This window comes from Dipodomys merriami, unplaced genomic scaffold (genome assembly GCF_024711535.1).
Source record: "Dipodomys merriami isolate MVZ:Mamm:240054 unplaced genomic scaffold, mDipMer1.0.p SCAF_101, whole genome shotgun sequence".
Taxonomy (NCBI): Eukaryota; Metazoa; Chordata; class Mammalia; order Rodentia; family Heteromyidae; genus Dipodomys; species Dipodomys merriami.
In genome coordinates, this window is record NW_027202283.1 from 2,697,263 (window position 1) to 2,713,345 (window position 16,083).

At 49.5% G+C, this 16,083-nt stretch overlaps 1 pseudogene; it reads left to right on the forward strand.

The window, feature by feature from the left end:
- The window catches only part of LOC138807376 (chromodomain Y-like protein), an 85,043-nt pseudogene extending 69,188 nt beyond the window's left edge, over positions 1-15,855 (forward strand).
- The last annotated feature ends 228 nt before the right edge of the window (positions 15,856-16,083 follow it).

Below are 16,083 nucleotides of genomic sequence, written 5' to 3' on the forward strand. Positions count from 1 at the left end.
TTTTCCCCTTCCCCTCCACAAATTATACCACAATTAAATACAGTGAAAGCAGGGGTTGTACTGTGGGCAAGGGACATACAAAGCAACAAAGAAATAATCTTATAAATGCATTAGAAACAAATGCTTGAAAGAAAAAAAACATTTAAATATAAACCTTAGGGTTCATTTTCCTAACATCACCTTATCTAACCTTTTCTGCTTGACTCATATATATACTAAATATTGCAAATAAGGGAAACCATGGGACCTAAGTTTCTTTGGGCTTGGCTTACTTCACTTAATATGATTTTTTCCAAGTCTTTCCATTTCCTAACAAATGAGGCAATGTCATTCTTTCTGATGGAGGCATAGAATTCCATGGTGTATATATACATCATTTTCTTGATCCATTAATCTACTGATGGGGATCTGGGTTGGTTCCATATCTTAGCTATGGTAAATAATGCTGTAATAAACATAGTTGTGCTGGTAGTTTTAGTGTGGTCTTGTTTGTAAACATTTGGGTAAATGCCCAAAAGTGGGATTCGTGGGTCATAGGGGTGATCTATGTGGAGTCTTTTGAAGAACCTCCATACTACTTTCCAAAGTGGTTGAACAAGTTTACACTCCCACCAACAATGAAGTAAGGTTCCCTTCTGTCCACATCCCCTCCAGCATCTGTTGTTATTAGAGTTCTTGATTTTTGCCATTCTAACGGTTGAGGTAGTATCTTAATGTTGTTTTGATTTGCAACTCTACTACTATCTCTTGCAAGCAAGGAAGGGGTATCTTTTTTTCATGTTTGTTTTTTGTTTTTTATCTTGGTTGAGGGGCTTGAACTCAGGGCTTGGTTACTGTCCCTGATGTCTAATTTTCCTCAAGGCCAGTGCTCTACCATTTGAGCCATAATGCCACTTCCAGTTAGAGATTGGAGATGAGTTTCTGGCGGGACTTTCCTGCCTGGCTGGGAAATGAGATCCTCTGGATCTCAGCCTCCTGAGTGGCCAGGATGACATGTGTGAGATGACAGGTGTGAGCCACCGGCTCATGGTTTAAGGTGTCTGAAGGACTAGACACCTTAAGCCAAAAATGGCAAAAACTCCCATTCTCTTCGATTGGAAAGATTAACATTGTGAAAATGGCAATATTTCCCAAGGCTATCTACAAAGTCAATGTGATACCTATCAAAATTCCAACCTCATTCTTCAAGGAAATAGAAGAGGCAATCCAAAATTTCATATGGAACAATAAAACACCCCGAATAGCAAAAACGCTCCTCAACGGAAAAAACCCTGCTGGAAGAATATCAATACCAAATTTCAAACTCTACTATAAAGCAATAATAATCAAAAGAGCATGGTACTGGCACAAGAACAGACCTCAGGACCAATGGAATAGAATTGAAAACCCAGAAATGAACCTAAAGAAGTATAGCTATCTAATCTTTGATAAGGGAGCTAAAAAAAAATAGAATGGAAGAAAGACAACCTCTTCAGTAAATAGTGCTGGCAAAATTGGTTAACTACTTGTAGAAAACTAAAGCTAGATCCTTATATATCACCCTGCACCAGAATCAACTCCAAATGGATCAAAGACCTCGGAGTCAAAGCAGACTCTCGGAAAATATTACAGGATGGAATAGGAGAAACCCTAGGTCTCCTTGGCGCAGGCCAAAATGTTCTTAATAGAGACCCAGAAACACAACAAATCAAAGAAAGGTTGGAGAAATGGGATTGCATGAAGTTGCAGAGCTTTTGCACGGCAAAGGACATAGCTAGCAAGACCAATAGAAAGCCTACGGATTGGGAGAAGATCTTCACTTAGCCATACAATGGACAAGTGTCTCATATCTAAAATATACTTGGAACTCAAAAAATTAGATCCCCCAACAACAAATCCTCAAAGAAACAACTGTCCAATAAATAAGTGGGATAAAGACTTAAAGAGAAACTTTTCTGAAGCAGAAAGTAGCATGGCCAATAGACACATGAAGAAATGCTCAACCTCCCTAGCCATAAAAGGAGTACATTTCTTATCAAGCATTGTAGCCTCCTCTGCAGCCAACTTCTTATACCAAGGGAAAAACCCAACTCATCAAGACACAAACCAAATGTAACCCTACACTTCAGACTTTGTCACCAGCATCCGAAACCATTCTTCCAAGGGTGGAGAGCATATAATTGACACTACCATTCCACCCCAGATCCCATTCACCCACTCCCTGCCTGCCATAGCCATAACCTCTGGAGTTCTTGGTAAGGCACCACCCACCCTGCTTTGGCTTCACACTGGGGTAAATCTGGGGACTTATTAGAAATGTTTGTACTGTGAGGTCAACATCTGGTTCTCACAACCAGAGAAACCCTACTACTTCACCCTCTCTTGCAAGCAAGGAAGGGGTGTCTTTCTTTCTTGGTCGGTTTCTGAATTTTTTGTTTTTTGGTTGAGGGGCTTGAACTCAGGGCTTGGGTACTGTCCCTGATGTCTAATTTTCCTCAAGGCCAGTGCTCTAACACTTGAGCCACAGTGCCACTTCGGGTTGGAGATTGGACATGAGGCTCTGTAGGGACTTTCCTGCCTGGCTGAGAAATGAGATCCTCTGGATCTCAGCCTCCCGAGTGGGCAGGATGACAGGTGTGAGATGATAGGTATGAGATGACAAGTGTGAGCCACTGGCTCATGGCTTAAGGTGTCTAGTGCTTCAGAATTTCCACCTAGTCCTTCTCTAGACACTACCACCTAGACACCCCTCTACCTCCTTCAGGGAAAGCAAAGGGAGGCTAGAATCTGGGTGGGGTCATGGGGATTAAAGGGCCCACTCCACATCAGTAACCCCCTCGAAGCTCCCATCTGCCTCCTCTGGATTGCCTGGTCTTCCAGGGTGGATCAGACCCACAAGGAGTTCTGGGGCCTACCCTATGTCCCCCTGCCCCACCCAACCGATACCTGAGGACTTCTTGGGCCAGCTGCTCCATGTCACGGTGGAAGACGTTGGGAGGGTTGCTGATAACCGGGCCCAGGGGTGCGCAGGGCAGAAGGAGTGTCCAGCTCCCCTCTGTCAAAGGAGACACAAAGCACGGATGGATCTACTAAGAGATTCAGTGCATCTACCTGTCACAAAGGTCCCTGGGAGAAGTGTTTTATGGTGACAGCCCTGGGGCCTGACCTCAGGGCCCGGAACTGTCCCTGACTTTCTGTGTCTACAGGGGAGTGCCGTTTCACCTGAGCCATGGTGCCACTTCCAGCTTTTACTGTGTATGCAGGACCTAGGAATCGAACCCATGCTTTCCTGTGTGCTAGGCAGCTCTACCTCTAGGATGCAATCCCAGCCCTGGATAGCTGTTCTTCTGTGATCCCTCGGGCCTGTCTTGGGACAGTCTCGCACATCTATACCAAGTCTCTCACCAGCAGCCCTGGCTGGAAATGAACACGCTCTGCTATGTTGCCCATCATCTGTAGCACCTTTGTTCTCTGTGCTTCCTACAGATCCTCCTTGTTAAGCGAGACCCCTTTTCAAGTGCTGGCTCCAAGAAGCCCTTTCTGATCACCTTGGAAAAGCTGGAGCCTCTCCGCTGTGCAGGCTGCCAGCCTTGTCAGACTCTGCCCTCCAGCCAGTGTGTGTTGAGAATGCATGAAGGGGAAGGCCTGGATTCCACCACCGGATTTGTGAAGGCCCTGATACACCACCCAGGGGCAGGTGTTGTATCACACTCCGTGAGAGGGGCCTCGAGGACTGGGCAATCTGTGGGCAACATGACAGGGCCATTTCTTTTTGTGGACTTGAACTGAGGATCTGGGAGCTGTTTCTCTGAGTTTTATTGCTCAGGGCTGGTGCTCTACCACTTGAGCCACAGCTCCACTTCTGGCTTTTTGTTGGTTCCATGGAGAGAAGTGTCTCTCTGGCTTTCCAGCTTATGGCTGGCTTTGATCCTTGATCCTCAGATCTCTGCATCCCACGTCGCCAGGATGTCAGGCTTGACCCTGAGCCAGAGGTGACTGGCACCAAAGGCTTTTTGGTTTTTGTTTGCTTCCGTTAATCTCCAGTGAACTAGCAAAACCAAGTTAAAATATTCAGTTACAGGGGATCAAATTCCTCCCCAAGTCGGTCAATCCACGGAGATAAAATATCTTTGGAAAAGGCTAGTCTGAGTTGGCTTAGGGATGTTTGTGTGTGTATGTGTATGGGTGTTGGGGATACCTACCCTCATCTATGTGGTACCTCCTCCTCCCAGCAGGGAGTGCATCCAGGATTCTGACCCCAAGGGACGTGGATGAGGGAAGGTACCTAAGGTCACATCCAGGGGGATGATCCGAATTCTGTCCTGCACTGATAAAGCCTGGACAGATAAAGGAGAGAAGGAGAGGGTTATTGGAACATGAAAGTGAGCCCCTACCTTTGGCTACATGTACCAGCAAGAAAACTGAATACATCTTTCTTGGTAGTCAGAAAAAAGATGTACACTATTCATTTATTTTATGTTTGTGTTAGTCCTAGGGCTTGGATTCAGGGCTTGGGTGTTATCCCTTAGCTTCTTTTGTTCAAGGTTGAGGCTCTACCACTTGAACCTCAGCACCACATCTGGCTTTTTTGTGTGTGGGTTTGGGGAGGGAGGTGGTTAATAAGAGATAAGAATCTCCTGGACTTTCCTGCCCGGGCTGCTCTGAGTCACACCCATCAGATCTCAGCCTCACAAAGAGCCAGAATGATGGGTGGGAGCCATGAGCTCCTGACTGCCACCATCCATTTATAATCCCTTAGGCCCAGAGCCAAGCCACCTATACTACACCTCCTTGTTGGGAGTAGGAAGCAGACATGAGTGGGTTTGATACTTCAACAACCTACCTATCTTTGAGCATTGTTCTGGGTCAGTCTGATGGAGGCTTCGTCCTTATCCACAGCAATGACATGGCTCTGTCACAAGAACAAATGTCCCCCCGGGAGGCGTCAGGTCTGTGGTCTTTCCTCTGAACCCCGCCCGCCACCCTAACCAAAATGACACTCCCCAGCAAAACTTAGTAAACACAGAGTGTTTTTATTGTCTTATACCCAGGGTCTTGTCAGATACGTGGGGGTATAGGTCAGAGCCCGGAATTGTGCTGGCAGGGGGACAAGGCGACACCTTCTCATCCACTTACCTTCAACGGTGTAGCAGAGGGATGTGGGGAAGGACTTATGGGATAGACAATGAATAACCATCACGGTCTAGCCAGGGCACAGAGGGGCTTACCTCAAGGGGCTGGTTCAACAGGCTGGGCAAAACAGCTCCTGACCCACAGCCCACCTCCAGAATGAGAGGGCCACCTTGGGTTCCAGCCACATGGGAATGCTGGGCCACCTCCTCCAGCATTCTACCAATTCCTGTGAGAGAGAAAGAGAGAGGGAGAGAAAAGAGACAGAGAGGGAGAGAGAGAGAGACAGAGGTCCAGAACTACACTTAATTCAGGTGCTGGTGGCTCAGACCTATAATCCTACCTACACAAGAGGCTGAGATGTGAAGATGGTGGTTCATAGCTGGCTCCAGAGGAATGTCTGTGAGACTCTTATCCTCAAAGAACCAACAGAAAACCGGAAGTGATGCTGTGGCTCAGGGGGTAGAGTACTAGCCTTGTTCTGAGGAGCTCAGGGATAGCATCCAGGCCCAGAATTCAATCCCCACAAATGACAAGAAGTGGACTTCCCACGACAAGAAGGGACTGAATAACACACAGGGTCCTATAAGCATGGCAGAGAAATCAGGCCAAGATTCCTGTCAGCTGGGGTCATGAGTAGGTCACCTGGCTTCTCCATGATTCATTTTCCCCAGCTGGAAAAATGAATAGAGTGAAAAATCCCTTCCGCATGGGGACAGGGTAATGATGAAAGGCAGCCATGTTTTGTTTCATAATCCCACACCTGTTGCTTGATTAATAACAGACCCCATCTGAGCCCTTTCCCGGCAACTTCCTGTCATATGCTCACAGAATTGTTGAGAACTATATCTGCCACCTGCTCCCTCTGTGCCTGGCCCTGCTCCAGAGATCCCTCTGCATTAGTCCCTGATTTACTCACAACTGTCCCATGAGGAGACTGGGGTCCGGTGGTCGACATCCAACCCAGAGCTTCACCTGTGAAGTAAGAGTTTGGGACAATCCGTCTAAAATGATGACTGAGCAGGGCACAAAATGTCTACCGCCACCACTACCTCCCCCCACACACACACATACACACAAACACACCTCCACCATCCTTTGCAGGCAAAGATGTTTTACTTTCTTTCTTTTTGTTGTTTGTGGGGCTTGAACTCTGGGCCTGGGTTCTATCCCTGAGCTCTTCAGCTCAAGTCCAGCACTATACTACTTGAGCCACAGCACCCATTCCAGTTTTCTGGTGCTTTATTGGAGAGAAGAGCCTGAGGGTCTTTCCTGCCCAAGCTGGCTTTTACCCATGATCCTAAGATTCAGCTCCTGAGTACTTAGGATGAGAGCCATGAGCCACTGGCAACCGGCCAAAGAGGCTTTTCGATGGCTATCATCCTATCCCCTCAGAAGACTGAGATCTGAGGACTGCACTTGGATGCAACCCTTGGCAGCAAAGTCATTGAAAACTCTTATCTCCAATTAAACACCCAAAAACGTTGCAAGTGGAGCTGTGGCTCAAATGGTAGAGTGCTAGCTTTGAGCATGAAACCAGGGATGGGACCCAGGCCCTAGTTTTAAGCTTTTTCTAGCATAGACCCACCCAAGAAAAGGAAGCAGGTGAGCACACGGGAGCTCAAAGCTCACACATAATACTCAAGACTCACAGAATAAACCCCATCCTGCTCTGATTCTCTAGATTCTATGTCCTAGATCATGGCAGGCTGAGATGGGACTGACCATGCACCAAGTCAGGACATTCAAGTACAATCTCATACTGAGGATCCCATGACCTCATCAAGGACTCAAGATCTCTCACTGTCCTGCCTTGACATTGGGCAGTCAGGTGAGATCTAGTTATCCAAACAAAGGATATGGGAATGAATGAATTTCTCAGCCAAGGGATGCAGACTGGAGGGCTCTAGGTCCCTCTCTCTCAGGGAGGAGAAAGGGGCTCATCCGTCTCAGGAATGTTCCTGGGTTGTGAGTATCCTCAAAGAAACAACCTTGCTCCCACCCCAGTGCCTCCTGATTTCCCACTAGCCTCAACCTTCAGTCGGCCCCTCCCTCATCTGCCATCTAGACTAAAGGGTGAGCCAGCAAAGAGACCCACCTCTACCTCTGAGAATGGCAGTCAGGGGGCCCTAGAATCCCCTAGAGGAATCTGGGGGCAACACGGGTCTGACTCTCGCCCTCATTCCCTGGGTGTCCTGTTCCAGTGGCACGCTTACCTCTGTCTCTGGTCGAGGAATGAACACTAGGGGTGTCATCTTCAGATTGAGCCAGCAAAAGTGCCAGTGCCCATGGATGTACTGCACAGGCATCCTGCAGTAGACGACAGCCAGGTTTTCAATGGTGAACCCAGAGTGCCAGGACTTTTAATAGCCATGTGGCTGGGTCGAAGATTCTATCACTAATGGTCTAGGTTGTCAGTTGAGGTCATGGCTCCAATGGCCTGATCTGGATCTGGGATTGTCCTCCCTCTTCATCTTCCTGCTAATCCTTTGCCACCCCCCTCTGGACACTCCCTCAGCCTATACCTCCCTAGCCCTTGGACAGTTTCTTCTTATCTGACCAGAAAATAAACTCCGTGAGCCAGGGGAAATTGAAACTCTGTGACCCACCCTGAGCCCTAGGGTCTACCCGAGGCTGTTTCCCTCTGCAGTCGGCGACCACTCAGATTTGTATGTCATGAAGTTGCTGATGTCATGAATGGGTCAGTGGCTTGGTCCTACACAATAGCTTTAGGCTCTGGAACTTTCCCCACAGATATTGTGAATGGTTGGCTCCCTTGATCTAGGGACTCCATACCAAGGCTTGCATGCTTCCTTCTTCCTTTCTTTCCTCCTTTTCTCCCTCCATCCTTCCCTCCTCTCTTTCTCTTTCCTTTCTTTGTGTCACTCCTGGGCATGAACTCAGAGCCTGGGTGCTGTCCCTGAGCCTTTTTACTCAAGGCCAACAGTCTACAGCTTGAGCTGCTAATCCACTTCTGGCATTTTCTTTTTGGTAGTCAGTTGGAGATAAAGAGTCTCAAGCCTCCTAAGTAGCTAGGATGACAGGTGTGAGGCACCAGCATCCAGCTCAAACCAAGATTTCTTCATGTGCTGTTGAACCAGCACTGGAACCTTTCATCTTGTATGACTCCAACTCTCTCTCCCCCAGGAAATGGCACACACTGTAACGTTTTGTTAGATAAATAGATGAGCATCTGTCTATGACAATACTACAGAAAAGTCCCATCCAACTCAGGTAAGCATCATGGGTGGGTGCAAAGCCTGATGTAGCTCTCCCACAGTTCTTCCTCCTCCCTCTTCCCACCCTCCTGGTGCCACCGCACTTAACTCTTTTGGTTCCAAGGACGTGAGCCATGTACTCACTGTATTCTGGGGCCTCTAGGATGCCTATCTTCTCAAAGATCTCTGTCCAGCCACTGACCAGCTGTATGGCACTCTATTCCCCACTCAGCTGTGAACAAGGTTGTCCTGAGTTGAAAGCTTGGCTCAAGGGGCCTCCTCTGCACTCCCTAGTGCCAGACTGGATGGTCCACCATATCCGGCCCCCAATTTTCATGGTGCAGAAAAGGATCCCTGAGGCATCCTGGGTCTCTGAGTCTCCCAGAGTCCAGTACAGGTCCTGGGAATTGTCTCTGCTCACAGCAATCAGGCTGCAGATGGCAAGGTCACAATCTCTGCTCCCCACAACATTCTCGAATGTAGTGATCACCCTAGAGAGAGCCGGAGGAGAATCGGCAGCTGCCAGAGAAAGGCAGTCAAGGCACGGCGTTCATATCAGGAGACCATTTGGCTCCGCAACTCTGCTTGTACTGCTTGAATATCATTGTTTGGTGGCTGAAATGGTCCTTCTCATTTGACCCATTATCCCAAGCATTAGTAGAAATTGCCAGCTTCAAGGAAAAAAACCCTGGAAAAGCTTGCATTTCAACTTGTCCCAATCAAACTTAAAGGGTTCCAAAGTCAGTGGTCCTCTTTTCCTTCCAGACAGCATACAGCAGGTTACAGAAAATGGCATTCAGAGAGCCCTAGCTAACTGCCATGTCCTGACACCAAGCAGGCTCCAGCAGGGGCAAACACTTATCTACCATTGCCCAGCTGGAAACAGCCCAGGAGGGACAAAGATTGGAGTCTCCAGGACTCCAGGTTGGACTACCCACCAGTGCACTGCCCCTAGAGTGAATCCATGCCACCACTGGGGGCCCGGAGCCCCCTCCCCAGATGCCCACTTACATGGTCAATACCCTGGGTAAGATTCTCCTCTCATCCTCAGTCGTGGTGAACCATCTGCTATGTCACACCTTTTGTCACTTCCCAGACCCTCCTAGGTTCACAGCCCCTGCCCTACTACCTCCCATCTCATTTGCCACGCCGACCCCAGTAGAGTCTGCTTAGCGTGGGAAACCATCTATCAGACCATGATAGGGGCCTCGAGACCTATCTCTGAGTTTTGGGACTTCACCGAAGTCTACCTCAGAGAATGGGGCTTTACAGAAACCTATCTCCAAGTTTTGGGACTTCACCGAAGTCTACCTCGGAGAATAGGGCTTCTAAGAGGCCTACTCCTGGGAAAAGGCTGGCAAAACCCCTGGAAAAGATGTGTTTCTGCCTATCTTTTCCTCATAAGAGTGCCTATTAATCTTTTACTGTTTCTACTGCTCATTGTACTTACTCATTGTCAACGTTCCCTTATTCAAAGCTCTTAAGAGTGTTTGACGACTCCAATATCTGATGAGTGTCTTAAAAATATGACCAACTCACCAGAGTTAAGTGCTACCCTGAAACCCCTCTTATGGAGGCTAGTAGACAAGCCATAAGCAAATATAAAAGTATTGGGGGTTTCACAAAGTCACTTCAGCAGAAGGAATTGTAAGAAATTTACAAGAAGCTGTAGGCTCAGCTAGAACAGAAAGAATGTATGGCAATTGCTGAGATAACTACTTAGGAGAAAGAACTTCCTCATTTACTAAGAGACTTGCCAAATCTAAGTCTCCTTGGTGTTTACTATTAAAGAAGAAACAGGAAAGATCTTAATGGGACAGTTAAGGCCTCTATAGAAAAAAGTAGTGGTTAATTGGTGACAATCATTGAAACCCATTGTATTTCTTAAAAATAGAGGTAAAGCCAGAAACAAGTGCCTATCAGGCGACCAGTTGGTGACCACCCAAGGATGAAGCCCTGCAGCAAGGTTGTGTAACCTTTTGCCCTTTCAGGCGACCAGCTGGTGACTGCCCAAGAATGAAGCCCTGCAGCAAGATTATGTAACCTTTTGCCCTTTCTTATGGAGACTTTTTGCTATAAAAGTTTGTTAACCTCTGCATTAAATCGCACTCAGCACTCAGCATCCACTCCTAATGTGTGTGAGTTGTCTGCCATCTCCCCATCCTATTCCAGGTTCCTCCCCTAGGTATCCTCTGTCTTCCCGACAGAACCCGGTCCGCGGCACTCATTCCCTATTTATGTTTGGCAGACTCATTCCCAACCTTGAATTAGCTCCAACTATACACACCAGAGCAGACTGTCTGGCTGGAAGAGTGCGGCTGTGATCACAGTAGCCTCATGAGCCTTCTGGCTAAAGACAGAAGGGCAGGTGTCCACTCTGGTCTGCGGTTCACACAGGCCTCCTAGAAGAGACCCAGGCAGGTCCAGCAGCTACTGTGGGCTGCAGAAAAGGGGAAGAAAGAGGTGGAAAGGAACATCTACTGAGACCTTCTCTAAAGGAGCCATGAAACGGTGAAAGAGAAAACAAAAATTATGGCTGGGCTCATACTGGACATTAATTGAAAAAGAATAACAAATACACACATACACACAAATAAAATGCTTTTGCTCTTTTTAGACAAGGTGACTGTACAATGAGAAAGATGATTTCTCTCTCTCTCTCTCTCTCTCTCTCTCTCTCTCTCTCTCTCTCTCTCGCACACACACACACACACACACACACATATACACAGATTCAGAGCAGTGTCTCTCCTGAGTTTGTTGGTTTCTCACCTGGGCAATGTACTAGCTGGAGCACAGGGGTTCCCTTGTCAGAACCAAGGGATCTCACCCAAGGGGAACAATGCAGAAGGGCCAGACCCTTCCCATTGGTAACAACAAGCCTTGACTCCCCATTCACCAAAACCCTAGACCAGGATGCTGGGTGAAGGAGTTCCGAGACACGTGGCTTCTCAGAGCCTGGACAGAAAACAAAGCAGGTGCCTCCAGAAAGGTGTCTGACCTGGGGTGGGGGCATTGTTGGGGACTTTGATGGGGTCCTAAAGGCTATATACATGGATGGACTCCCTACTTCCCTCCTACATACTTCTGGGCAACGTGGCAAATTCTTGGTGAGGACTAGGAGACTAGATGGACTGGTAGCACTAGCAGAAGCTGGCAGAACTGGGAAATGTGATCACCCAGTCAGAACTGTTGACAGCTGGGGTTGGGGGTATAGGCCGGTTATATGTGTGTCAGAGGGGGTGTGTTTTTCTCCCAAATACCCACCTTCTATCTGACCCCAGTGCCCTCACCTCTGTAGTGGGCTCTTCTGGGAATGACCTCAGGTGAAAGGGTGACTGAGCACAGAAGACAAGGGCTCACACAACAACGGGTTCTATCTTCTGCATCCAACAACTCCTGCCCAGCAAAAGGGAAAAGAACCGAGAAGGTAGGTGTGGAGGTGCAGCTCCCCACTTCTGACTAAAGCCACCAGGTTCCCACCAGGGAGAGGAAGGGTGCAGATGCACAGCTGTGTGGTTCCCACTGCTCCAGGCCAGGGGTTCTGTGGTGCCCTCTCCTCCCCATCCCTGCAGCTCCCCTTTTCCTGGAACACTGTCCACTAGGGATGAGGGTGAGATCTCCAGGTGGACACCCACCTCCACCCCCCACCTCTGGGGTGCATTTGTGGCAGAGCCAGGACAGACTGTGGGGCACGGGGGAGGCGCAGGCAGGGCAGGATGGGGAGGCAAGAGGCAAGGGTCCGGGTCTGCGAGGGAGGGGAAGAAGGGTAGAGTGGGGGACGGGGTTTACAGGGGGGGTTGTGGAGTGCGGGAGCTAAGGTCAGCCACTCACGTGTGCTGCTGGAAGAAGCTGTAGGCTGCAACTCCGCGTGGCGCCAGGAGTCTGAGAACCAAGGGCTGGAACCACGTCAGGGCCACCAGTAGGCCAGGGGCGCAACATCTCCGCCAGGTGACTGCTAGAGGCTCCACGGGTCCCAGCCAGCAGCGCCATGTTTGAAACCCAGCGCGGGCGCGTGGTGTAGCTGTGCGCAGCCTCTGCTCCTCCTCAGCCACCACCGCAGCCTCAGCAGCCTCCTAACCTGTGGCTGCCGCCGCCTCAGCAGCCACTGCCTCTGCCGTGCTCCCCAAACTGGGACCTCATACTCTGGGCCACCATGGCTGGGCGCCTCCGAGGGGCTGCCTGTGGCGATGTGCCTGCCGTGCAGCTCCGCATGCTCTGCGCTCCCGGCCAGGACCCACACTATGATCGGAGCAGCCGCCAGCCACTGAAGCCGTTTCCACGCGTGCTAGTGCTCATGCTCGCTCTTCTCCCAGCTCTCTCTCTGCCCCACACTCCTTTCCTGGGCCACCCACCCCTGCTGCACACACACCGCTGCCCCTGGAGCTCCTGGCCATTGCTGCCACCAAAGTGTGCTCCTGGGCCCCGCCCCCTCCTCCCCTGGGACCCACCCCCCACCCCTGGCCACAATTGCAGCACTGACTGGGCCCTGAGGCTTCTAGACCATGGCAATTGCAGCCTTACCTCAGCTCAACACCACCCCCACCCCCAGTACCAGCCCAGGGGATTGAATCTCCCCTCAGCCCCACCGCTGGAGGAGACTCTCCTCCATCCCCCTCCACTCCACACACCAAGCAGTTGCATGGTGACACTCCTGTGTGTATGTGTGTTTGTGTTTGTGTCTGTGTGATTGTTGGGGATAACCACCTCTCAAGGACTCAGAACATAGCACCCTTTGGGATGACTCAGCACACAGTACACTTCCAAAATCAGCACAAAGCACCCTGTGTAAATGACTCAGCACACAGCTCCCCTTGAAGGACTCAGCATGTAGTATGCTGAGTACTCTACCCAGCACCCTTTGAAGGAGGGAGTCTATAGCCCACAGTGTAAAGGACTCAGTGAATGGCATGCTTTGAAACGCTCAGCACATAGCACTCTTTACCAGGGACTCATCACAATCTGTGTTGAAGCACGCTGTGTAAAACACCCAGTGCACAGCTTCCTTAGATAAACTCAGCACACAGAACAATTTTTAAGGACTCAGCACATACCACACTGTGGAAGCTCTCAGCACACAGCACCATTTGAAGGACAGTACAGAGCACCCTATGGAAAGGACTTGGCACACAGCACTCAAAATAAACTTCATCCCTCTCTTCTCAAAGGCTCACACATAGCAGGACCCTTTAGGATGCATTAGCACACCACAACTTTTGAAGGACTCAGAGTACAATACTTTGTGTAATGGACTCAGCAAAAAGCCCCCTTTAAAAAAAACCAGGATGGCCCACTCTCCTCAGGGATTCAGCACATAGCACCCTTTGGTATGACTCAGCAAACAGCATCTTTTTAAGGACTCAGCATATAACTCTCATGAGGGAAGGACCCAGTAAATAACGCCCTGTGAAGGACTCAGCACATAGCTGTATGTCACAAGTTCAGTTGTCATTAGAATTAGGGTGCTTTCTTCAGTATCACCATTCTTCAGAAACACTTCACAAATCCTACCAGTTCACATTTAGACAAGCTGTGTTTTATGAGGGAAGTCAGCTGGGGGTCTTGAACTCAAAGCTTGGGGGGCCTGTCCCTGAGCTCTTTGGTTCAATGCTAGAGCTCTAACACTTGGAGGCACAGATCCAATTTTGTTTTTTGGGGTTGTTCTTTGACAGGTCTTATGGTGATAAGTAAGGCCAAGTTAGGGTATCCGTGGGCAAAGGCTCTTAGCTCAGCCTGGAGCTGACCTCTCCCTTCCCTGTTGCCCTGGAAAGCTGGGCCTCCTGGAGCTCTCTTGGCCTAGGGTGGAACAGACCTGCTCTGGCATCAGCAATCTGGGTAAGCAAAAGTCAGCTTGGCCCTAGTAACTTGCCCAAATTGAACTCTAGAGGATAATGGCATGAGACCGCATGTTCCGTGTGTGGCCACTAGGGGGCAGGAGTGGCCCACAATAGGGATTGTACTTGAGACTTGTGTTTACTCTTGCTTCCCTGGGGCCCCCAATCATGATTCAAAGCCACCCTGGACAGAAAAGTCCTTGAGACTCTTACCTACAATTAACCATCGAAAAGGAAGTGGGGCTGCACACACACACACACACACACACACACACACACACACACACACACACACACACACACACACACACACACACACACACCACATGAATGCAAAATCAGAGATTTCTACACTGCAGTCTTTGGGTATTCTCTACTTTTTCCCCCACTAAGCCTGGTGGCTGCTGGCCCAGGTGTTTGGTGCATACAACATCACCTGGCATCTTCAATTTTGGAGGAACAGAATGGCTAGAAGGTCAACCTTCTCCCATCCCGGCTCCTTGATTGGGTCATCGTCTATCCAGGCCCTTTGGGGCTCCTTTACAGACTCGCCAAGAGGCCTTCAAAAGGCATCACATACTGGGCACTGGTGGCTCATGCCTGTCATTCTAGCTACGCAGGAAGCTGAGATCTGGAGGATCATGGTGCCAAGCCAGTCTGGGCAGGAAAGTGTATGAGACTCTTATCGATCAACCATCAGAAAACAAAAATGGCATTGTGGCTCAAGTGGTAGAGTGCCAGCCTTGAGAAAAAGAGCTCAGGGACAGCCTTCACGACCAATAACAACACGGAGAGGCATTGCATGATGTCCTTGGGATTGGCATGGGCCAAATATAATTGGAATTAATTATAATTGGAATTAATCAAGTCCTCCAAGACAAAGCAGTACCTCCTTTAGTCCTGTGCTCCTCCATCTCGTCTCACCCCCTGGCCTTGTCCGTGCTTTGGGTCAGCATGGGTCTGGCTGGATGGGAGGGCTCCAAGGAAGATCCCAGAGCAATCACTCCACCTCCTTCTACCCTGCTCACCCTGATGCTTCTGCTCTTTGCCATAGACCTTCTTCCTGGAATCTATCCATGAGGTTTTCACCACCATCATAGTGGTGAGTGGTGGGTGTGGCCTAACTAGGGGCAGTCAGAGGTGGAAGTAGGTCTGGGACTAGGAGCTTCCACTTTGCGTGTGGGCTGAGGCCTGGGCTGACTTTTATTTCATCCTGAGCCTTGCAGTGGTAGGGAGACAGTTTAGACTTTACATTGAGTCAGGTAAGATCAGAATCTGGAGGACCACTTGTGTGGGGAAGGATGTGGGACTCAGGGGGCCACTGTTGTTGGTATTTTCTTGGGACTCCCCTCTCCCTCTCTCATCCCTCAATGTTAGAAGAAAAGCTTCAACTCAGGGTGTGGGAAGAGGGGGCAGGGGAATATTTTGGGGTGAACCAGACTTGTGCTTCATATTCATCCTAGCCCCTACTTCCTATTTATCTGAGGAATGGCCATATGGGTTTGGGAGGGGGAAAAATCATCCTAGCTGAGAATGTGGCTCAGTGGTAGAGTGTTTGCCTAGCATGCCAGAAGTCACCAATGGGCCACCAATAGACCATTAGATGTCCCTTCAGTTTGGGCCCACTCCCTTCAGCCTCTGCCCTACCCTACCCCCAGTTTAACCTTCCCGTTGCCCGGCAGATGGAGGCCTGAGAGAAAGCCATTTAGTCACCTACTTCTGGTGGCTGCCAACGCTTTTGAGAGTCAGTATGTCACATAGAGAGTCATCATCTGCATCAGTCTACCGGAGAATGTGAGAAAGCACTCCTCCCCTGAGCCTGGGAGCTGTGGGCAGATCTGGATGTGGGGCATCTGGGGCAGGACCTGCTCCTTGGGGGAGTCGACTATGGGGTCGGGAACCCTGACCTCTCCTCTGGCAGT